The following is a 21,349-nucleotide window of genomic DNA, read 5'->3' as shown; positions in this document are numbered from 1 at the left end:
TCGTAGCTGTCAGTCACCGATAAACAGTTCTCCGATAGCAGTAATCAGTCTTCTCACTGAAGATGGACACACCTGGACATTCAAATCGGATCCGTTGTTTACGCCACGTTAGCCTGATAATTCAAATGCAAGTGAACTAGTGTGTGTTTGAATACCTGCAAACTTGGTCCTTGTATGATAATCACTGGTCCAATGCAGTGATTAGCCTGTTCCTCAGGATGTAAATAATCACACCTCTTAAACGCAGCCAGTAAAAAAATCGCTCAGCTGTAGCACCCTTTTGGTGCCTAGCTGCCATGCCACACGAAAGAGGCACGAGGGCTGGGATACTGCCAGGTTGCCCGAGCCTAGACAGTGGAAGTCGGGAGGCAGAGGTCGGGTTCGAACCACGGATCTTCAGGTCAGTAAATTCGTGCTCTAACCACTGAGCCATTTCGTTAACAGTGCTGGAAGTCTGACTATGAAGCCTCTGTGGCCAGAGTGGAAAACAATAGGTTTTTTGTGGCCAAACAGTGTCTTGTCTGATTTGGATATGTGCACTGCGTTAGCCTCACCTTGATAGTAAAAAGAACACTAAGCCATTAACAATATTCCAATAGTATGGCGGGACTTTTCGTTGCAGAGGTGACTTTGTGGGCGTTATCCTTAATTGTGAAAAAATTCAAGCTTTTGTTGATTGTTTTTCTACTACACTAACCAGAGCACTTCCTCAGCGTATTCGTAAGATAATTCACTTTTCCAAACTTGGGGTACCTGGCACCAACCAGACCTACTTATCACACTAGCTAGTGTTAGTGTGTGTGCTGCGATCCTCCGACATGGTACACTGTATGGAAAGATATGTATTGGGCTACTTTTCAGAGGTATACTCTTTGAAGAGAGGTCACGGCTGGATTGCTGCTTTCCGGGTAATGCTGCTTACTGAGTGATCTCAATTGTGGATGTTTTCTTTTAACTTTCGAGCTTTCGCTCTTCGAACGGACGATGGCTTTATGGCTGGGTAGCTAGAGGATCGTAATGAGTCGAAAAGTTTGAAAAACACTACTACAAACTTCGGGTTTATTTTTTTGTAAATAACTGACCGTCTAGCGGAAGAAGATAACGAAGAGCGGTTCTGCTCGAATTTCGCATCCTCTTCTTCAGACTACGAAGTGAACTTCCGCCAGGTGGGTTTTCCACTTGAATGACCAAATGTCACCTGGATGTGCAGCGGTGTGCGTTCAAGCACACCTTTTGGCCTCGCGTAGCAACTTAGAGCGCAAGCTATTATCGTTCACGTTGTTCGACCGGCCAACTTCTGCCAGATACACGGTTGACTGGAGACGTCAGTCGGGCTTTCTTCTCTGTGTGAATTGTCTTGGGTGTGTGGTTGTTTCCAAGACACCTCTTCTCACTACGTTAGCTCACTCCTAAGGCGAATGGGTTTCAATAACGAAAATCCACTATTACGACTCGATCGCTGTGTAAGAAGCGTCCGAACCATTTAGTAAAATGAGAAGTATAGCCTTTTACGCAACCCAGATCCCCAGAACCACTGTTGTGAGTTGACGTGATCTTGTTGTTTTCAGGTTCTTTGTTGAGAGGCTTTGGTGAGCTCTAACTTTAGCCGTTCTTCCTTGATAATGATTTATATTACAGCTCTGTTACCTGGTTCTTATCCCTACTAGTGTTCCAGGTGTATGATCTTTGTATTCCTAGGTGGCCTTTACATGAGGTTTACATGAAGTAATTTTCTCCAACCACATGGGTACATTCATTGTTGACAACGGACCCCTTGTTGTCTCGGACTATTTAACTGACATACTACGTTTAACTATATTGTGCTCATCATTCCCATCCAGTGGCTGAGAGGTGACGTAATTCAGCATGACGAAATCATTGGTCCAGTGCTTTTCATTCTACCCCTCAGGGATGATCAAGGCGCTATCAACAGATCCATCCTTACCGATGATGAGCAGTTAAAATTTCTAATGGAATGTGATATCTTCAAGCCTTAAGTTTGGTATTTACGGAAAGTTTGACATCTTACCATCTGACAACCAATGGTGTAGAAGAGGAGTATGGCAAAAGAACTTGGCTAAGTTTGTGCTAACACAGAGACTAGTCTGTTCTCGCGAATATCGGCGGTGGTTCATTCACAAGTTCCGCAAACATGAGTATGTCATGAAGCCAATACAGAGGTCGTTTCGTTCACTTTATGTTCCACTAATTTGGTAGCCTTGGTTTTTTGGGATCCTCAACTCTTGTTCAGGTGGCCTCATTCCAGTTTTGACAAGTTATTGTTCGCGATCTCTCAGTTGGACGTTGGTTGCAAGTGGCGGTTTCTGTCGTGATTTTGGTAACACGTCACGTGTAATGAACTTTTAAGTGGGTTGCCTTTGGTAATTTCTGTTACATGCGTGCGACTTGTTGTGTTAAAAAAATACAGATAATGGGATGTCATATAAAGGTGTATGGGTGAATGGGGTGGTATTTTAAACTTACACTTGAACGACTAGACTTCCTTAAAACGTAGTCTGAGACACTAGACTGTCCTTCCAACAAACGGCTTTAGCGAGTGAGCAGAGGGAGCGTTTTCGTCAGAGGATTGTTGCTAGAGCTCCACGCATTCATATTGACGGATACTGTCATTCACGCAAATTTCACCGAGAAATTGCTGAGCAGTAATTTTCTGTTAGATGTTCCCCACGAGGAAGAAATGTATAGTGCATCCCAAATTTGATCATGGCTATCAAAGTAAGGTGGGTTTCTTAATTCGCTCCCCGACTTCTGGAGAGGTACACGCAAACGATGGTCTACTGTCTGATTCTCCTGAAAAGACGCTATTCTCAAGAGAGACTGAATGCTTTCTCTTACCAAGATAGTTCCTCTTGGATGAGATTCGTTTACACAGTCAGCCCCTACATTCATAGAAATCAAACGATCTGTGAAAATAGCCGCGATTTACGGATGTGGTGATGATTGTCTGTTGATGTCCATTTTTGAAGCTTAGGCCCGAGTGGGTTCAGGTCATGCATATATCATTCCGCGTACTATGTGCTATGGCTCATGAAGTGCTAGAACATAAAGTAATGACAGTATATTCTGGCTTCCTGCGTTGAAATTCACACAGAAACATTTTTTTGCTACGCGCTGGTTTTGCTGTGTCATATTATTAAGACTGGATGATTATTGGTGAAATCTTGCGTTCCGTTCAACGTTCCTCTTACAGTTGCTGAAAGTCTTAGCCATGAGATAACTCCACTCCTGCTTGATTGAGAGCTAGTAGAATCATCTGCCACGGTCTACAGTCACGAGGTTCACCATTTTTCGTTACTCAAAAGGTTATATCCTGGAAACGGATGATGCACTTTTCACTCAGTACATCTTTTTGGGTGTTTCATCACAGCGATCGGCAATTGTGACATAACTTTTTGCAAAAAATAGCTTTAAACTGGGTAACGAACTGTTAGATGCAATTAAAAAGCCTACGAGTGCCCTAAGTCGTTGGCATTGCCACAGTTTTCTGTCTACGAAGACCCTCAGGACTTCCGTATGCGGTGCCCTGAATGTCACTCCACTGCGAACAGCTAAGCAATGTACTATACTGACCCTAGATATAAGTTACTGTATACTGTTAAACGCTCCCAAAAATGAACATCTTGTTCGACCTATATCGTCGTGATGGTTTCAACGATGCACTCTACAAGTTCCTTACCCGAATCCCCATTCTGTACTCAACTCCCACTTCATTCTGTTTTTCTGTCCTTATTTACTCCACTTGGAAAGACGGGCTTTACCAGTGCGGCAGATGGCCTAGCGTTTCTTTTGTCTCAATCTCATGTATCCTTCACCGAAAAAAAACTGAAGTCAGTGTGAATATGTTAAAAATACTCTCCATGTTCATAACGCTTCCAAAACCGACGGACGGAGATTGCATTTGAGCTTGGAACAATATTCGCCCCCTTTTCAGCGATGAAGCAGTGGATAGGCAATCGATTGAAGCATATGAATGGTTATGTTCCCTTGAGTAACTTGCTCCCGATGGACTTACTGGTGAAGCCGTGTTTGATGTTTTTTCCTCTCAAATCTCGGATGTCATGGTGGTTGTTTGGCCGTAAATGCATCAACCCCGTGATCCTAATTGATTGTTATTACCTGAAGTTCCATGGGGCCACGATGAAATCTCGGAGGGATGTGGTAGCGAACTTGGAAAATTCAGTCACTGGACCAAAGAAACATCTGACAGGATTTCCGTGCACGGCTTCAACGTGGTCACATGCATACTGTATCAGTTGGTTATGCTGACTTCATTACGAGTAGTATTTGACGAATGTAAGGCCACCACACTATCGCTAGGGCCTGATACACACGGAGACCGGGTGAAATCAGTTCACCTTATCGTGAATGACTTTGAGGATTTTCGTGAAACGCCATCCGGACGTGAGTGAGAAACCCAGGGTAGGAATAGACATCATATCATATCATTCACAGAAAATGAGTTGTTCAAGGTTAATTAATCAGCAAGTAAACCTCTTTTTCATCCATACCTCAGCCTGGTCCTGAGAGTTGTTTTGTTGCTGAAGAATGCTGGTTGATTACCATGCATGTGCTTCCACTTTTCGTCTTTATTCAATTGGACCTTAGTGGAAGCACTTGTTGGCTGCATCGTCCGTTCTGAACTGTATGGGTATAGTAAAGATTCGCTACCTTATCGTAGCAATACGTCTATCCGGTCTACATACCAAATCTAACAACTGTAGAACTACATGTTTGTTCACGCATGCCTTTTTCTTCTCAATTTCGTTTGTGTGATTTTGCGAGCCGAGTGAAGTCATCTGGACTATTGACCGTTTGCTCTGTGGCCTATGGATTTGTTCGTTTAACTGATAGATGCTAGTCACTTTATTAGCGCGCTCGATGGATGGTCGAAAAGTTTAGATAGAAGGAAATGTACCCCCTTTGAGTGCCTACATTTCTCCGACGGATGATCTCACGCTGCTTCTTAAGTTGATGTGTAGCAAAAGTGTCTGCTTCCTTTCGATGGTATCAGTAAACTAATCTCTTTGTGCTGCATCTGACAAGAGGTGCTCGCGGTCATTGTTAAGAACCACGTCACGCACCCCTCGGAGACACTCCGACTGTCCACGAAAGAAGCCGTCTGTTGTAAGAACAAGGCATCACGCTCTCAGGTGGCATGAAAGCCGTACATTTGAAACCGAATATGTATATGTTCTAGAACTTAATCTGTCTTCTTCTGGCATGATATTTCCCTCTCGAAGCATCTTCAGCCAACTGCGTTCATTGTTTATCGGAGTAGATCAGCACATTCCGACATAGTTTCCTTTCAGCCAGTGCTGTTCAGATTCATTTCTACTTAAAACGAGTTGTACAAAGCGTTGAGTAGTTGGAAACCTCACTGCATGTATGTCCACATCAGTTTCGTTTGTACAGTCCCCATCCTTTCTCCTTGGGATTACCGTGAGTTTTCGCAATGGCTGTACTCAAGTTTCATCCATATTAAGACAAGTCTGTGTGATCGTTATTTGTGGAGTAAAACTCGTTCGTTTGCTGGTCATGTATCCAGAAGCTAAACCATACTAGTAACACCGAAGTTTGCTGAAGTTTGAATTTCTATAAACCAGTAAATCGGTAAGTCGCCTGCATGATATGAACCTTACCTTACCGTACTTAGGCTAACCGATCCCGATTCAGTGGATGTATGAAGCGTGAAAGTTGGTCCTGTTTGCTGTCTGAGCTGTACATGCAGAATACATACGGGCAGGACACACCTATCACGTGATAAAGAACTACAGCACATGAATGAGGCGCACAAGTACATGGAAGAGAGAGAGAGTATGCTTTCTTGCGCGTGCGTATGTGTGTGTGAATAAGTTACCTAGCATGTTTCTATCAGAAATTCTATTGCGTGTGACTTCCGACTTACTGGGGACTAATTGGATTGTCATGTAGTAGTTCTGAACGACTATATGTCACCCCTTATCTGGCAGGAATCAGGAGTTGATGACAGTCAGTAGGCGTCGCTGACATAATCGATTGTTTTTTTCTCTTGTACCGTTGCAATGGAACATCCTACCTAATCCTGATGTGCACATGCAGAGTGGAGAAGATGGCATGGGAATCTCGACTAAGCTTCGGGCTTCATAGAGTGGCACTCTAATGAAACCAAATAAACTATTTTAAGAGATTCACTTGCAATCGCGATTTTATTGTGCACACTCGATCAAACGTATCAGACTGAGATATGCCTATAGTAAACAAGTTGAGATACGACGAGTGGTTGTCAGTTTGTGGTTGAACGCACTCTACACATAGGGGCAATCTTCTCTATGGATAACTCTCTGGCGCCACCTGTGCCTTACTGCCGTCTTAACAAAGCAGACGTCTGTTGGCGACCACCTGAATTAGTGCGTCACCCTCCGGATGACAGCCCTCTGACGGGAAAAGTTAAATAACCACTTTCTCCTTCTTAGCCTTTCTGGGGATAATTGTGTAATATTACAATGATGCGTGTCATGCTCACCTGTCTGTGAAACAAACTCTGTTTAACTCCTTTTGGTTGCTGGCATTTAATGCCCAAGCCTCAGTATCAGTCAGCACATTCGGTTAGAATCGACATGGGTTTTAGTCCACAGCTAGACATTATGACGCTTGCACACCAACCGTTCGTGAGTTGGGTACGTGGATCGGAACGTAGCGAATTCGGTTTTTGTATCTGAGTATATTCTCCAGGTAGATCTGGATTCTGTGCTGGTAAATAGATCCACAATCCAGTCTGTTTAGGAAACACGTTCACATACAGGCTACAAATTACCTACGGTCGACGGGCTGATCTGACCGCTTATGTTCGTCGAGAGAAAAGTAAGAAATGGCGCAGACGAAGAGGGCGGTCAATCGTCCATAAGTCTATAAACCTCTAGTGTAAGATTCCTAGCGAATTTAGAAGCTGACGCTTTGCCCAGTTGTCTTGAGGATTAGGTTTTTTGTGTGAAGATCAGAGTTGGTCCCGTTGAAAAACCTTGGGTAGCGCTGGTAATCCCACTTGTTCGAGCCTTCCTGTACTGCTTTACTGAAAATCCACCCTTGTCGTCCATTGATGGGAAAAGCTACAATGAGACGAGATTATCGAAAGATTTTTGGCAGGCTCTAGTGAACCATGGATGATGGACGATGGGCGTTTAGTGTACTTATGTGAAGCCCGAAAATGATGAAAACCTGTAGTGTGCTATCTTGTGGCCCTTGAGATTGATTGTGGTGCTACAAAACTCATGCCTCAGCACTTCGTACGGCAGTTGATGATCCAACATGATTCACTCATTAAGAATAAGCGCCTGTGTTGTTCCTTTCGCTTACTAGATATTATCAGCCGTGAAAATAGTCCGTTCTTACATGCTGTTCTTCAAAATCCCGATGGTCCATCTACCCGTCGCGCTTGCCTGTCAGCCTGCCAATTATTGAAGTCGGTGATCTTCTGGACGTGTTGGTCGAGTTGCGCCGTTCGGTCATTTGTGTAGAGCTACTTCCGTGTATGGGTGCGCTTGTAAATATGCGCGTTTGTCTGTTTTCAACACTGACCAAGCGATTCGCGTTCGGCAGTCGGGTTTGACAGATGCAACTGAGTAGAACTTTTCCGTCACTACGTCGTGTAATAACAGTGTCAGTGCAGTCACTGTGCTGTTGGGCGGAGCATGTGGGGGTTACTTTCTTCTGCGTAAACCTATGCCTATAGTTGACTTATCAATCGCCGAACATATGTGCATGCAATCGTGGATATGTATGTGTGGGTGTGGATGTACCGAAACACACATCACCCAGTCGGATTGTACAACAACTACTGTGTCCGAGGGCAAGATACCGTCCATTGTTTTTACGTAACATATTCTGAGCGGAGGCATGTGTTTATATGTATGTGTATATTCATATGAGTGAACGAACTTGTTTCCCGACCCGTCACATTCAACTGAGAGATGGGCTATGGGCTTACCGTGCCTGCCAAAGTGATGTTATCGGGTGTAAAAGCGACCTTGTTTGTCCAAGTTAACACTGGCCGATCGACTGACGTGAGTGGTGGCCGGACTATTTCCGCCTTCTAAAACGTACGCGTAAACAGATGGAAGTAAGGCAGACGGTCTTACACTCCCCTGAACACTAGAACTGCCTTGGACACTTTTTAATAGGAGTTAACGCGCTGCGGAGAAAAAGTGCTGGGAATTCCGAAACAGTTGGAGAGTCATTCACAGGCATTTTGACTGTCCGGTTGGACTTCCTTTTCGGAACCAGAAAATATCTAGTGGCACATATCTAACTTTGTCACGATTTTGGTTAATACGATTTCGCTAGTTACCAGTCTGAAGTGATGGATATTGCTTACATAATGTGCGTATATATAAATATGTTCATAAAATAATCTTGGGAACTATACAACCCTGGATAGATTTATGGTGGGAGATAGTTGTGCTCAGGGCAAATACTATTAAACGACTCCCATGTAGAGATTTTCTAGCGAACAAACACGTTCGTTTTCCGTCTTCTATAGTAAACGAGGTAGGCATGTCTAGAAAGCCTATGAACTAAACTTTTTTGCCTTCACGTAGCATGGGTATCCTCGTGATACACTCGTCAATCAAAAGTTCCTGATGTCGTTGGCTTTTTGGCCATTGCAGACAAATATCTGATTCCAAGCTTCACGTTGCACTTCACTTATCCACCTGCAGGATGTGTTACGTACATTATTTACAGCCCGCGTGTGGTACTGGCCAGCAAACGATATGTTGCAGTTTGTTCTCATTGTTATCTTATCGTTGGTTACCAGGGCGACCGCTACCGTAGTTTGTGTGTGTCCATAATATCCGCATTGCGACAATCCCATCAGATATTTCCACAGTGCACTGGCTGACTATATTTTTGAGCCTCAGTTATGAAAGTATACTCACCCCGTCCACAATGTAATCGAACTCAGAGCGTCCCAACTCAACACCAGTTAATCACTTACCCAAACACAACTATACACAGCTACACAATTACACACCAACACGCTATCCAATAATGGGGCACATCGTAGTTTTTGTTTGACACAATGACACTTTTCGTATGTCACCATAGTTTCTGTTTTATATTCGGCTTTTCCTCAAATCCGTTTTGAGTGCGCTCGCTTCTGTCCTGAGGCCTTGACACACCCACATAGGGACAAACGATCGAAATGGGTTTTCGGAAAATTGCTGATTGATAGTGACATCCAGTCTGTGGTGTAAATACTCTCGTGTGTGTACTCTCCGAGCACTTACCACTAACGAGCAACGTTTGTTGGGTTCATTCGCACGTTATTTTAGTTGTTTGGTTGGTTGGTTGGTTGGTCGTAGAAGTCGACCGAAGTCAAGGCTGTATACGGTCAGAGGGGGACGTTCTAATTCTTTCTTTCAGTCTGCAACACAAACAAGAATGGGCTGTCACTTGTGCCGATTCCGCCACCGATCATCGTACATCGTGCGCAGTTGAGATCCCCGAAATTCGTGCAGTCGGCTAATCCTCCCATATAAGTCAGTCGGAGCAAGATAAGTACAACAGAGTGGTCAGAATAACCAAACGACCAAAAAGCCAAACATCCCACGTAGGTTGCGGACCCGTATAATAATGTACTCTGGTTCATAATTGATTGGCAAAACGCAAAGGAATACCCAAGTAACCGTCCGAACGTGCTGCGTATGATGGAGCCTGTTGACTGATTGACTGCTGGCTGGCTGGCTGGTTAAATGACTGACTGACTGACCGAGCGAATGGCCGGCTGAATGAACAGTGTGTGATGTGTTCCTTCCTGTCTCTTTCTCTATCCGGTCGCTGCTGCCAGCATTCTCGTCGTAGTCGCCATTGCCGCCACTGCTCCATTTCTGTCTGATGGATTTTTCCACTCAATTCACTTGGTCAGTCAGAATACAGATGCAATTGTCCATATAGACATGCTACTCCTGAGGTTGTGAGAAACGATGGTGTACCGTGTCACACACGCGAGCGCATGGCTCCTCCGACTTTACAGTCTGTTGACCTCGTCGAATACTAACTCAGCGTTAATTTTGTGCGACTATTTTCAAATACGAGCAAACTGATTTTTCTTCGCCTTGAATTTCCGTGAACAGTTTTCTTCATTATTATTAGATATATGTTATTACTGATATTATTAATAGTAGTGGTATTGGCTGTGCAGGAATATGTGGCATAGAAAAAGGAACTGATGGAAACATCCTGTTCGAGTGAAAAGACGTTTTCAGAATACTTTTGAAACATCTGGTTCCTATTTTCACATGACCCCCTTTAGATATTTTAGGGTATAGTTATAATTTTTGAAAATGGTGAGATCTAAAGTGACGTTCTTGAACCGTTCTATCTTTCGAACTTCCTGCCGACCTTGAACTGGTCAGTTCGCTTTGTTTCATTGTGATGAGCAAAACATTACATCCCTATTAGGGCTCATATTACCCACTCTGAGTTTTGTCCAAATCTATGCTTGCAGGGAATGCGAAGTGACAGACCAGTTTCTTCGACTGTTTAAGGTTTTTGACAAGTTGCAACCCGCTCCGGCAACGCTGGAACAGGTTCGTCAATAAACTTCCCGATCGCCAACAATCCACAAGCGATTAACTATCCTTGGTCCAGCAATAGTGGCAAAAGGTCAGTCACACGCCACCGTCTCGGATGAATTGTCTTTAACAGAACAGTATGATAGGCGTGCAGTGACGTTACCGGCAACCGGCACTAACGTTTGTATTCCCAAATACTGACTGAAAGCCGACAGAACTCGGGTACCTAACTTCAGACGATGTAAATGCCGTAGCAGCAACATTAGAATGAACAAATTGAATGGAAATAACTTCTGTATTAACAGCTAGGCATGGACTCTCACAGCACAGCTTGGGAGGAAATTTAAATTCGAACAGTGGGCTTGCAATTTGAAAAGATGAACTAATTAGCTTGGGCACGTCTTGAAATAAAACCAGCTATCAAAGATGTTTCCGAAGCAATTTCCTTGGGATGAGAATACAGACCGTGCCCGAAGACTAACAGGAAGCACTCATTATACGATGTGTTTTTCTTTTAATTTCACCGAGAACATGAAATGATGCTAGACAAAATGAACTACACTGAGATCAGACAGCTACTAGCATGTCTTTTCAACCGCAAATCTCTTGTCAAAGTAAGTTAGAATTCAAAGTCTACCGGGATCTAAGTGGGCAGTTTAAACATAGTGCATTTTACATTGATTCGTGGGGAACAGCGTATCATAGGCTCAGCAGCAGATATTAGTAATGTAATAATAATATGATGATGATACGAAAAGCTATTTGCCGCGATAGATGAGCATAGGGTGAGCTTAGATGTATTTCTTGGTTTTGTTGACTCAACAGTCCAACTCAGTTAGACATGTGTATCACTCCCCAAATCTTCGGGATTTGAAAAAGCTTCTGCACCAACCAGATGGCAGTAACACGTCTGTAGCATGTTTACAACGAATTGAAATTCACTTTTTTACTTTCAGCTGAAAGCTCATGTTGCGGAATTTCGCTAGCACTATGCTGTCAATTGGCAGTTTGATAAACTGTTGTTTTTGCGCTTGGGACAACTAATCATTCGCATGAAATTATATGCAAATGAATTTCTTATAACATTACCAGTAGTCTCGTATTCGGTAAACCGATTGCCCAGATGTTAATTGTGGTTTTCCATGTAAAAATCACTAATTTAATCGATAAGTTCCGCACGTCAAATTTGAGGTTTTATTGTATGAAAAGTGTCAAGACATAACCTTTTGGAACAGGGTAGTCAGGAAGTATCATCGAAAAAGAAGCAGAATCGATATTCGGTTGATTGGACGTGCAACATGCATCATAATCTTTTTTTTTAGCTGGAATAGAGTTTTTGCACTAAAACCCTTTCTGAGACTCACTGTTCTACAGCACCCAACCTCTTAGGGTAACAGTTTCTGGTCAGTATCGTTAGATTCCGTCTTTATGACCTTTGTAAAAAGCGCCGCCAAACTGTCAGCGGCGATAATTGGAATCCAATGGGACAACTGGCTTCTCCTCTGAAGGTAGACGATATAGGCGTGCATCAGATACAGCGGATGCCATAAGTGGGAATCTTTTTTGAGATTCGATTAGGGAAGAAGTCTCTATTCGTAATGCCTTTTGTAGGGACATACATAGGCATGCGGCATCGCTGATCACGGCTCCATCTTTGGCCTTCTTCGTTTTTATCGCACACTATGGTGTGTCATCTTAGGTGATTATAAAGTATTCGTTTGGTGAAAATCCAGTTCCCGAAACTTGCCGAAAGCGCCAAAGAGAACGCTTTTTGCGATTCTGTTACAAAGTCAGATTTTCGCTGCACTGAAGCCTTAGTTTTTTAAAGGGGTTCAACTTGCTATTGAGATATCTTTACGAAAATAGTTCGCATGAAATGGGGCTACCTTTCCCTCCCTCTTTTGAGGGTTGCTGCCTTTAAAGGGATTTTCGGCAGTACACCGGTGTGCCACGTCGTACAGAAATAATCGAATTTTCGGAGGCAATTTTAAAATCTTCATAGTACTCTTCGACTTTGAAGTCTCTCATGCAAATAATATTTGTTTCTCTGAAACCCGCTTGATTTTTTTTCGCAAAGCGAACTGGATTGCAGATGAGCGTGCCACTTTTGGTGGGATCTCATTGTTTTTACCTTTCCCGTTGGAATTTTTATTCACTTTTCAGTAAAAATGGTTTTGTCACTACCACTCATTATTACACAACTAATATGGCCAATATGGTAGTTTGAAATTCGGTCTTCTAATACCACTTTTTTCAAAGCAATCTTCGGTCGCTGAATTCGTAGTATCGCTTGCTTGTTTCCAAATGACCGTGGGGACTGGTACACGCTGAACTAAATTTTGCGCTTAGTGCACAGACACCGTAAGGTAATCAATAGGATGAGTAATACTTGAATCAGTGGAATGATGGGCAGAACTGGTACTCAACGACAGAATAACTGGAACGATGTTTTCTGGTGTAGAACATCAGCTAGAGAGCCTTCCATGACGAAATATATATCTGGGAATGGGGCAAGAGGCCTCTGTTAAACTTCCTCACGTATGTTTAGAGAAACTTGGAAGGTATGTTTGTGCTGTTTTGAGTTTTATGACGCAAACCTTCCAGACGTACCATATTTCTCTAATTTTTTCTTGCATTGTACGACCACCGTAGCTGGAAACTTCTCCCTTGAACGAAAACAATGCACTAGAGTAATTGTATTTTTTTTCCGCTCCTAGTGGCGGAGATTTCGTAGACTTATGAGTTATCGACCAGTTCTTAGCCCTTGAAATCCTGTAGAAGTTGGTTTATCGGAAGTTGGTACGGTCGCAGAGACCTATCAATGTGCGTATTGAACGGGCCGGTACGTTCACTCCGACAAACTGGTGTCCACAGAATGAACATTTTTGATGGTAGCTCCTTTTGAATAAGGAGCGTAGCTATATGCCATTGGCATATGGCTACGCTCTCTCGTCGAGTGGCCTTGGAATGTCACCGGTAGGTCAGTGGTAATAGGTCAAGCTATCTGGGACTGAATTTCGCTATGACACAATACTTCGGAGAGGCCTTCGCTGAACTGCTTGCATGTAGTAATAGTAGTAATGTAGTAACTGGTGAAATTAAGACAAATGCTTAATTGATTTTTGCAACTTTAGTTTATAGATCCGATTTGTCCGCAGTACTGGGTTGAAACATTTGCGCGGGCTCCTTTCCTACGTCTAAATGCCAAATAGGCAAGTTGTTCCGTCAAATTTTCCTCAGAACCTGAAAAAGGTCATGCAGGGAACGCACAGCTGACCTCACAGATCTTCCGTACACGCTAACGTGACAATCAGGCAACGAGAAGTTGAAAAACGACCACAAAGTCAGGCTCTTGCTCTTTCCCACGGTGATAATTGAGGATTGGTTTCTCATCTTCTGTTGATGGGCTCTTCTCTGAGTTTGATTAGAGTATCGTCATAACCGTCCCTTCAACCGAGCTCGGGTATTTCTCAAACAATTACAGTTTTCGAACATCACGTAAAATTCTTTTACTTTATTTGGTGACCTAGTACTTGCGTTCATTCAGCATAATTCCTACGCGGCTGGGAATTCAGTTGTTGGCTGTGTTAATTGTGGGGCTTCGGTTGTTGGTGGAGCAAGCAGGAAGCGTTACAGCTGTCTCATGGCTTCGTGGCCTTTCACAAACAGTGAGATCATTAAACTGGTAACAGAATCGGCATCTCCTGCGAATTTGAAGCAGGCCCTCTAAAGATAGGGAATTGGCGGGGAGCTTATTGTGTGGTGCCGCTGTCGGTCGTTGGCTTGTTCGCTGGGCCATTTGATTGCAAACTTTTCATCACCACTCGAAGTGATATCATCAGTGCGTTATTGGAGAGCGTAGGGGTGCGTAGCGGTGGTTTAGTGGTTGTGTGTTGAGTAGTGTTACGCGTGCGTTAATATACGTGCTGCTAGCAGGGGATGATCTTTGATCGCAATTAGTTGTTCGGTCGGGCGGTTCCATTGGTCGCTGTATTGAACTTAGGATCAAGCAAGTCTAAGGCCATGAATTTTTCAATAACATGTTTACTGCATGTATGACGAACGTTGGATTCTTATCACAACGCATTTGACATAGATAGACTAGTCAAAACTATCTTAAAATATTAATGTGTGGTATGATGAACACCCGGGGAATTTGTGTGTGTGTGTGGTAGCTATCACAGTAGTAGAATTTACTGCGTTCTACCCGATCACTTTTAACAAGGTAGTTTAGCTTCAAAATCAACCGTAAATTGGTCATTTTTACGGAACTAAACTTTCGGTATAACCAGACAGTTGTCACAGTGAGACGAGTTGGACGTCAGATCGATAGACTGCCCTTAAATACAAACTGTGCTTGTGAAGCTGCAACACAACAAAATATCTGCAACTTTCTCAGCTGGCAATTGGGAGAATTTGAATGAATAACTAAATTAGAGGGTTTTTGCAGCCGCTTCAAATGTCAGTTTTCTCCTCACCGTTTTGCCTCCATCCATCATAACGTTGGGCAATCTTTTTTTCCTTTTGTTGTACTACTTCCTTTCTTCTGGGCAGACATTTTTCTGATTTTGAGTCGATAGAATGGGATACACGTTTAAATAGAACATTTTGATATTCCAGTCCCAAGCACATGAGTAGATATAGGTTTGTGGGAATTGGAAAAGATGCTGTTTTGGATGGCAGCTTCTCTTTTTAGTTAGTAGTTTTAGAAATTAGTCCAAATTTCCCCCAACTTGTTGACACACCGGTGCACAGCATTCATTTGTTGCGACCTTACGTTTGAAATACCTAAATTCGTGTCCGACTCCAATTTTGAACTGTCGTGGGAATGTGACACTAGTTTTTCATTGCTAAACTACACTACTTCACATCATATTTGTATCGTAATGTAGGAAGGCGACGGGACGGTAGCGAAACTCACTGTGTACGCATCTTTCGACTTGCACTTACACTTGAGCAGAATGGTTCGTTTTTCGCCTAAATCTTCCCAGATTTGAACTCACTGATGGCAGAAAACAATTTTGTTGTACCCTGGCAGAAGTGTATGACTTTCTGACTGACCAGCCACCCGCATTTCGCGGTTCGACAACCTTCGGGCAGCAAGTTCGATTCCCTCATTAACACTGCGCAACTGTGCTGACTAGCTACTTGGTTGGTAATTTGTTGAAATATTGGTAGCTCGGGTGAGTTTATTGGTTGTTGATCAGGTGGCTGTTGATCTGTTCGCCGAGCTTGGCAATTGGCTTGCAAACGTTTCGTCACCATACGAGGAGACATCATCAGTGCGCAGTTGAGTGGGTACTTCTTCCTTGCCTGCGTGCGTTTATATAGCCAATCACGTCAGAAGATAACAGATAGCCTTCGAATGCTACATAAACGCACGCAGGCAAGGAAGAAGTACCCACTCAACTGCGCACTGATGATGTCTCCTCGTATGGTGACGAAACGTTTGCAAGCCAATTGCCAAGCTCGGCGAACAGATCAACAGCCACCTGATCAACAACCAATAGCTACTTGGTGTTGTGCTTCTTTCACCACATTTGGATTCATTTTTGCGCACCAACATTCGAGGCAGAAAGATTTTCCGAATACTTCTGTTTGCCTGAACAATCACGTGGTTTTCAGCCAACGATCTCGGATAACTTTCAAAGATCCAACTGATCTTACTGTTTCACCTTTTTCCTGTTTCCTTTTTCACCTTCACCTGTTACATCAATTGACCGGCTCAGTAGCGTTGCTGCTTTATCATTTGTTGCTACTGTTGAACTCTTCGCCATGTTCAGTTTACACGACCATCACGCCAGACATTCACCTTATAGATGGAAAGCATGCCGAAAAAAACCGGGCTGAAGAAACATGCATATACATGATATCTTCTATGTTCCAAGTAAATACAGTCGATCTTTGTGATGAATTTGAGTACATTTCAACCAAACAACTATAGTCTTCCTTGGTTCCTATTCGTATGCTTCCAGGTATACTGAAAGCAAGTTTGTACATTAGACCAGATAACGGAAACTGCCCACAATCGTACGAGTTCACCCCGTTGAGGGGAAAATACTACTTACAAGTTTCCCGACAGTGGGAGACTCAATTTGGATTCAAATGAATCTCCCGTTAACACCGACTTAATTTGCAAATGGGCGTGTTTCCCCAACCTTTCCAAGGTTGGTCGATATCGGGGACTTCTAGTCTGATCGCAGTTGACAGTTACCTGATACTTTGACAATAGTTTTGAATTCCGATGCCCTTCGCTCGAAAAATTCCCTCCAAGAGTGAAACATCCATTGGGAAACAAGTTCGAAGGCGCAGCTTCTCCCGTCTCATTCTCAAAACCGAAGGGCAGATACTTTCTGCCCCCCCAACTAACTGAATTGCCCCTAAGAGGAGACGCATTAGTAGAAGCACCTTGTTTCATCGGCTCTTAATCACTTCAGATAGCTTATTTCACAGGTATATGGCTTATACATAATAAACTCCTTTTTTGCAAACTTAAGTGACCAAGCCAATGATTCAATTCAAGCCACACACACTTCACCGTTCGTTCACAGCTAAACTATCGACTGAAGCTAAGACCGCCTCAAGCTAGAATGTCCATCGTGGTTCTCGCTGCCAAATAAGAATAAGTCTGTATGGTAAATGATGACATCTGACGGTTCTAACCTCAAGCCTAGCTCGATAAAGACACGCCTTATCCTAGTGATGCAGATGACATGTCCTGAGAATACACCAGAGTGCTGAATGTGGAGCATTCACTACAGATGCAGTAGAACATTTTTTTCACCGCTCGTGAAAGCCATTAAATATCACCGCATGGTATATAAAACTCTAATATCACAGTGCAGAAATTTGGTCACTCACATTTCTTCCGAGGGAGCATTTTCGGGCCCCACGAATGTGAGTACGCGCACGGAGGGAAACCGTACGAAAAGGTATTAGAATTCTCACTGAGCAGGTGTGGGAAATACGCGAAGCCAAAATGAATTACTCACACTGCAGACAGTCAGTAGCATAGAACGTTGTACTATGAATCTTTTGATCCGATTTTTCTCAGGCTTTTTACTCGTCCAATCCACTTTGCCTATGTAAATCCCGCAGTCATACCTACTTCCCTTTGGCCAGTTCACTAGTTGTCCGGCTCTCCTCTGTCTGTAGCTAAACACTCTTTTTCATTACACCAAGTAATCACAAGTCCACGTAATCTTTTATGTACCCCCCACGAAATTCAATTTACTTTCCTGGCACAAACACAATCTGCTTCCCTATTCCAGTCTTCCCTTCACCCCTTCCGCTGTATAATTCGAGGTCACCTCCTTATTTTTCTATCATACTTATCAGAACTGATTGTTGTGGAAACACTTTGTTGTCGATTCAAGTGAGTGTACAGACATTGCGAATAATGTGGTTACCAGTCTATAAATGCTTGAGTACTAATCAAATTGTCACTCAAGTTCACCGAGTTGGGTGTCTGAATAGTGCTTGCTTGCTTGCTTATCTGGTCCCAAGGGTGAACAATGCCGTATCGATGAGGAAGCGCGATTATCGAAAATGGATTAGAAACTGGCTAAACAAACGTGTATATAGGAAGAGAGAGAGATTGGAGGATGTCGGTTAGGAATTAAGTGAACGAAGTCAAATACTTATGGCTAGAGGGAGCTGGATGCGGGCTAACAATAACTTTTCGATTTGAACAACAGATGAACAACATCTAGGTGGTTCACTCCGCTGCAACAGCATTCGTCTTAATCGATCATGCGGGTTGCTTTGCAATTCGCCAACGGTCGTCTCTGAGTTTGTCAGTTCATGAAGATTCTAACCTTGCTTCTATTTGCTACTCAACAAGTAACTGAATGCTATGTTATGCTGAAGAAAGTCCCAATGGTGGAATGAAATATTTCAGTTTAACCGTTTTAGACAGCTAGGGTTAACTCGAAGTTTGGCAGTCACCTACCTCTTGTCACTGATGTTGTCCAGCCGAATGGGGTGCGCAAAAGCTGTCTGTCCATCAGGATTCAATCAAACCGATATCCAATATCTCAAGAAATTTTTTATATCCATTGCGTGTATACAATATAAGTGATAAAAGAAAACTGGGTTTTATATTCACAAACGCTAGATGTAGTCCTGTTTGCATACACATCGCCAGCGATTCGTATTACTACTTGGTTATTAATCATCTTGTGTAGGATACCTTTTGGTGCATAAATTTATTATTCCTACTAAATGCATAAAAAAGGAAAATTTGAAAGCCTCGTATTTCCCAGTGGATCGCAGAGCATTATCTTTTATTAATAACGCCTGATAGATGGAAACCACCCATAAGACTGGCTTGTGCGTGCACCATTTGGGCTCGCATTGGGGTCGTGGTCCAAATTCATCAAATCCGGATATCAGTTATGGTTGGTCCAACAACGGGGAGTTGAAAAGTTTTTTTAGGGTTTTCAGAATGATAAATCTCACTCCCTAAAAAGCCCACATCATCAGCTATGATCTAACATGTGATCCAATGATAGGTCACCTCCACACTGTGCCCAATCTTCCTTTCCAGGTGTTGTATTCTATTCTAGGGGCAATCACTACAGCGATTTCCGAGACGCTTGTTAACGGGCATCCGAAGTATACCAAACGCTGGGTAATATTGATTTCCCAAGCTTGTCTGAGCCGGTAGTATCAACCTTCATGCTAACTGACTGGTCAGGCTTGAGCTTTCTTGCAAAATTTACCTTGAGACTTCCCAGTTGGTCGGAATGGGGTGGTGTGTTCACATTTCAAGAGGCTTCAGAAGTAGTTAGGCGACGGAGGACTGTACTGTTTAGCTGTCACTTGCTCCTCCCTTGGAGCTGGATTCCAACAAGCTACATTTTGAACCAAACTCTATCTAGTCTTTCTGTGGACCCGACTGCATATGATTCCTTTCTTGTTGGTTTTATTCTAGCCTTTGAGAACAACTGAGTTCATTATGGCATCTTCGATTCACTGCACTGTATGCTCCAACTTCGCCCGTTTATTTGTTCACTCCGTTGTTCAAACGAGCAAGCGAACGGATATTTTCTCCGGTCTTTGCCCCGATACCCTACACCTAAAGTGATGCTGTAAATGTTGCTTGGTATTTTCACTTCATAGTCTGGCGTCCTGTCAAATATGACGGGATGTCTAGCTTGGTGTGGCCGGATAAGCTGCAAGCGCTTGGAAGTCACAGCTCGTTTCGATTCGTGTACACATAAACTCTTTCGGGTAGTCAGGTTAGTAGGTGGGCAGGTCGGTCAGCCCGTTGGTCGGTCGGGATAAAAATACACTAGCGCGTGCATACACGAACAGAAAACTTCCACCATATGCTTCCGCTACTAGTTGGTCCTGTCATTCTGTCATATCGGTTACCATCCGACGTAGCACGTACGGAGGCCCACATATGTGCTCTACTGTGTGCCCGTGAACGCTTTTACACAATCACATGCTCGCACTCACGCGTGCGGGCGCACACACACACACATCAGCCCGACCACCCGCCACACATATCACTTTGGACATTGCGTTGACCTTTAAACGAACCTGCACAGTTTGGAAACATTTTTGGGTCTTCGGGAAGCATTGAGTTGGAATTGACGAGGATAGGCTGGATGATTGCCCGCGTCTACGTGTGTGCGCGTGCACACCGTTTGTCGTTTACTTGGCACCTAAAGCGACTACTGGTTTCACTTATCTTGGCGCCCCCTTCATCTTGTCAGTATGATCGGCTAGCACGGTTTGGTAGGATTATTCATACGGTTTGTTGGACGGGAGACTTCCAATGTGGATCTGACACAACTGCTAGGCACGGCAGACGACTGACAGCTTAGACACTTTTGTTGGTGGTTATGTAGAAGCCGCGTGGTTGCAATGTCTGTGTGTTCGTCCTGTTTACGATTACCCAGTCAGATGCATGTCAGTTTTGGTTATGGAACTGGTTGACAGCAAATTCGATGCAATCATCCCGCCAAACTTGTGTACCCTCGAGCGCACCTATCGAACTACTTACACACGTTGAACTTACACAAGCAGCAATTTTTTGTTTAGCAGATGTTGTGGACAAACTGACATACAGCTGTCAGTTGGATGAGATGTTTCTAACTTCCTCTCGGATGGTCTTCATGACGGATTGTGCTCGACAGTTAGGAGGAGTGGTTCTGTAACTCACATTTTCAAGACAACTGAATCTGAAATTCTCCCTTTCGGTGCCCCCAAACATTTTCCTGTCATAAACTGTTAATGTTCAACCGTCAAAAGCATTTCACAGTTGGCAGTTTCGGCTGCTTGCATCCTTTCGATAGCGCGGTTGGATGCTGTCACCAACAGCCAGTTTTAGATTGCCTCATTGAAGAACGTATCTTGCCACTACAAGCGAACGCATTGGCTTGGATTTGTGTATGCATGCGTGTGTGTTGAGGCTCGTGTGTGTATGCTTAAACACGACAGAACAAGCCGAGGTAATTCCCCGTTTTATCGAACTACTTACACACGTTGAACTTACACAAGCAGCAATTTTTTGTTTAGCAGATGTTGTGGACAAACTGACATACAGCTGTCAGTTGGATGAGATGTTTCTAACTTCCTCTCGGATGGTCTTCATGACGGATTGTGCTCGACAGTTAGGAGGAGTGGTTCTGTAACTCACATTTTCAAGACAACTGAATCTGAAATTCTCCCTTTCGGTGCCCCCAAACATTTTCCTGTCATAAACTGTTAATGTTCAACCGTCAAAAGCATTTCACAGTTGGCAGTTTCGGCTGCTTGCATCCTTT

The 21,349-nt window shown here is 43.5% G+C and overlaps 1 protein-coding gene across 1 annotated transcript in view; it reads left to right on the top strand.

Annotated features, from left to right (window-relative positions):
* T265_03290 (hypothetical protein) overlaps positions 1-21,349 on the top strand; it is a gene marked incomplete at both ends in the record, with an annotated part of 60,064 nt that overhangs the window by 30,543 nt on the left and 8,172 nt on the right. The window lies entirely within an intron of this gene.

Source organism: Opisthorchis viverrini (genome assembly GCF_000715545.1).
Source record: "Opisthorchis viverrini unplaced genomic scaffold opera_v5_47, whole genome shotgun sequence".
In the NCBI taxonomy this organism is placed as follows: domain Eukaryota; kingdom Metazoa; phylum Platyhelminthes; class Trematoda; order Opisthorchiida; family Opisthorchiidae; genus Opisthorchis; species Opisthorchis viverrini.
The sequence above is the reverse complement of the archived record's forward strand: the minus strand, read 5'-3'. Positions and strand labels throughout refer to the sequence as shown.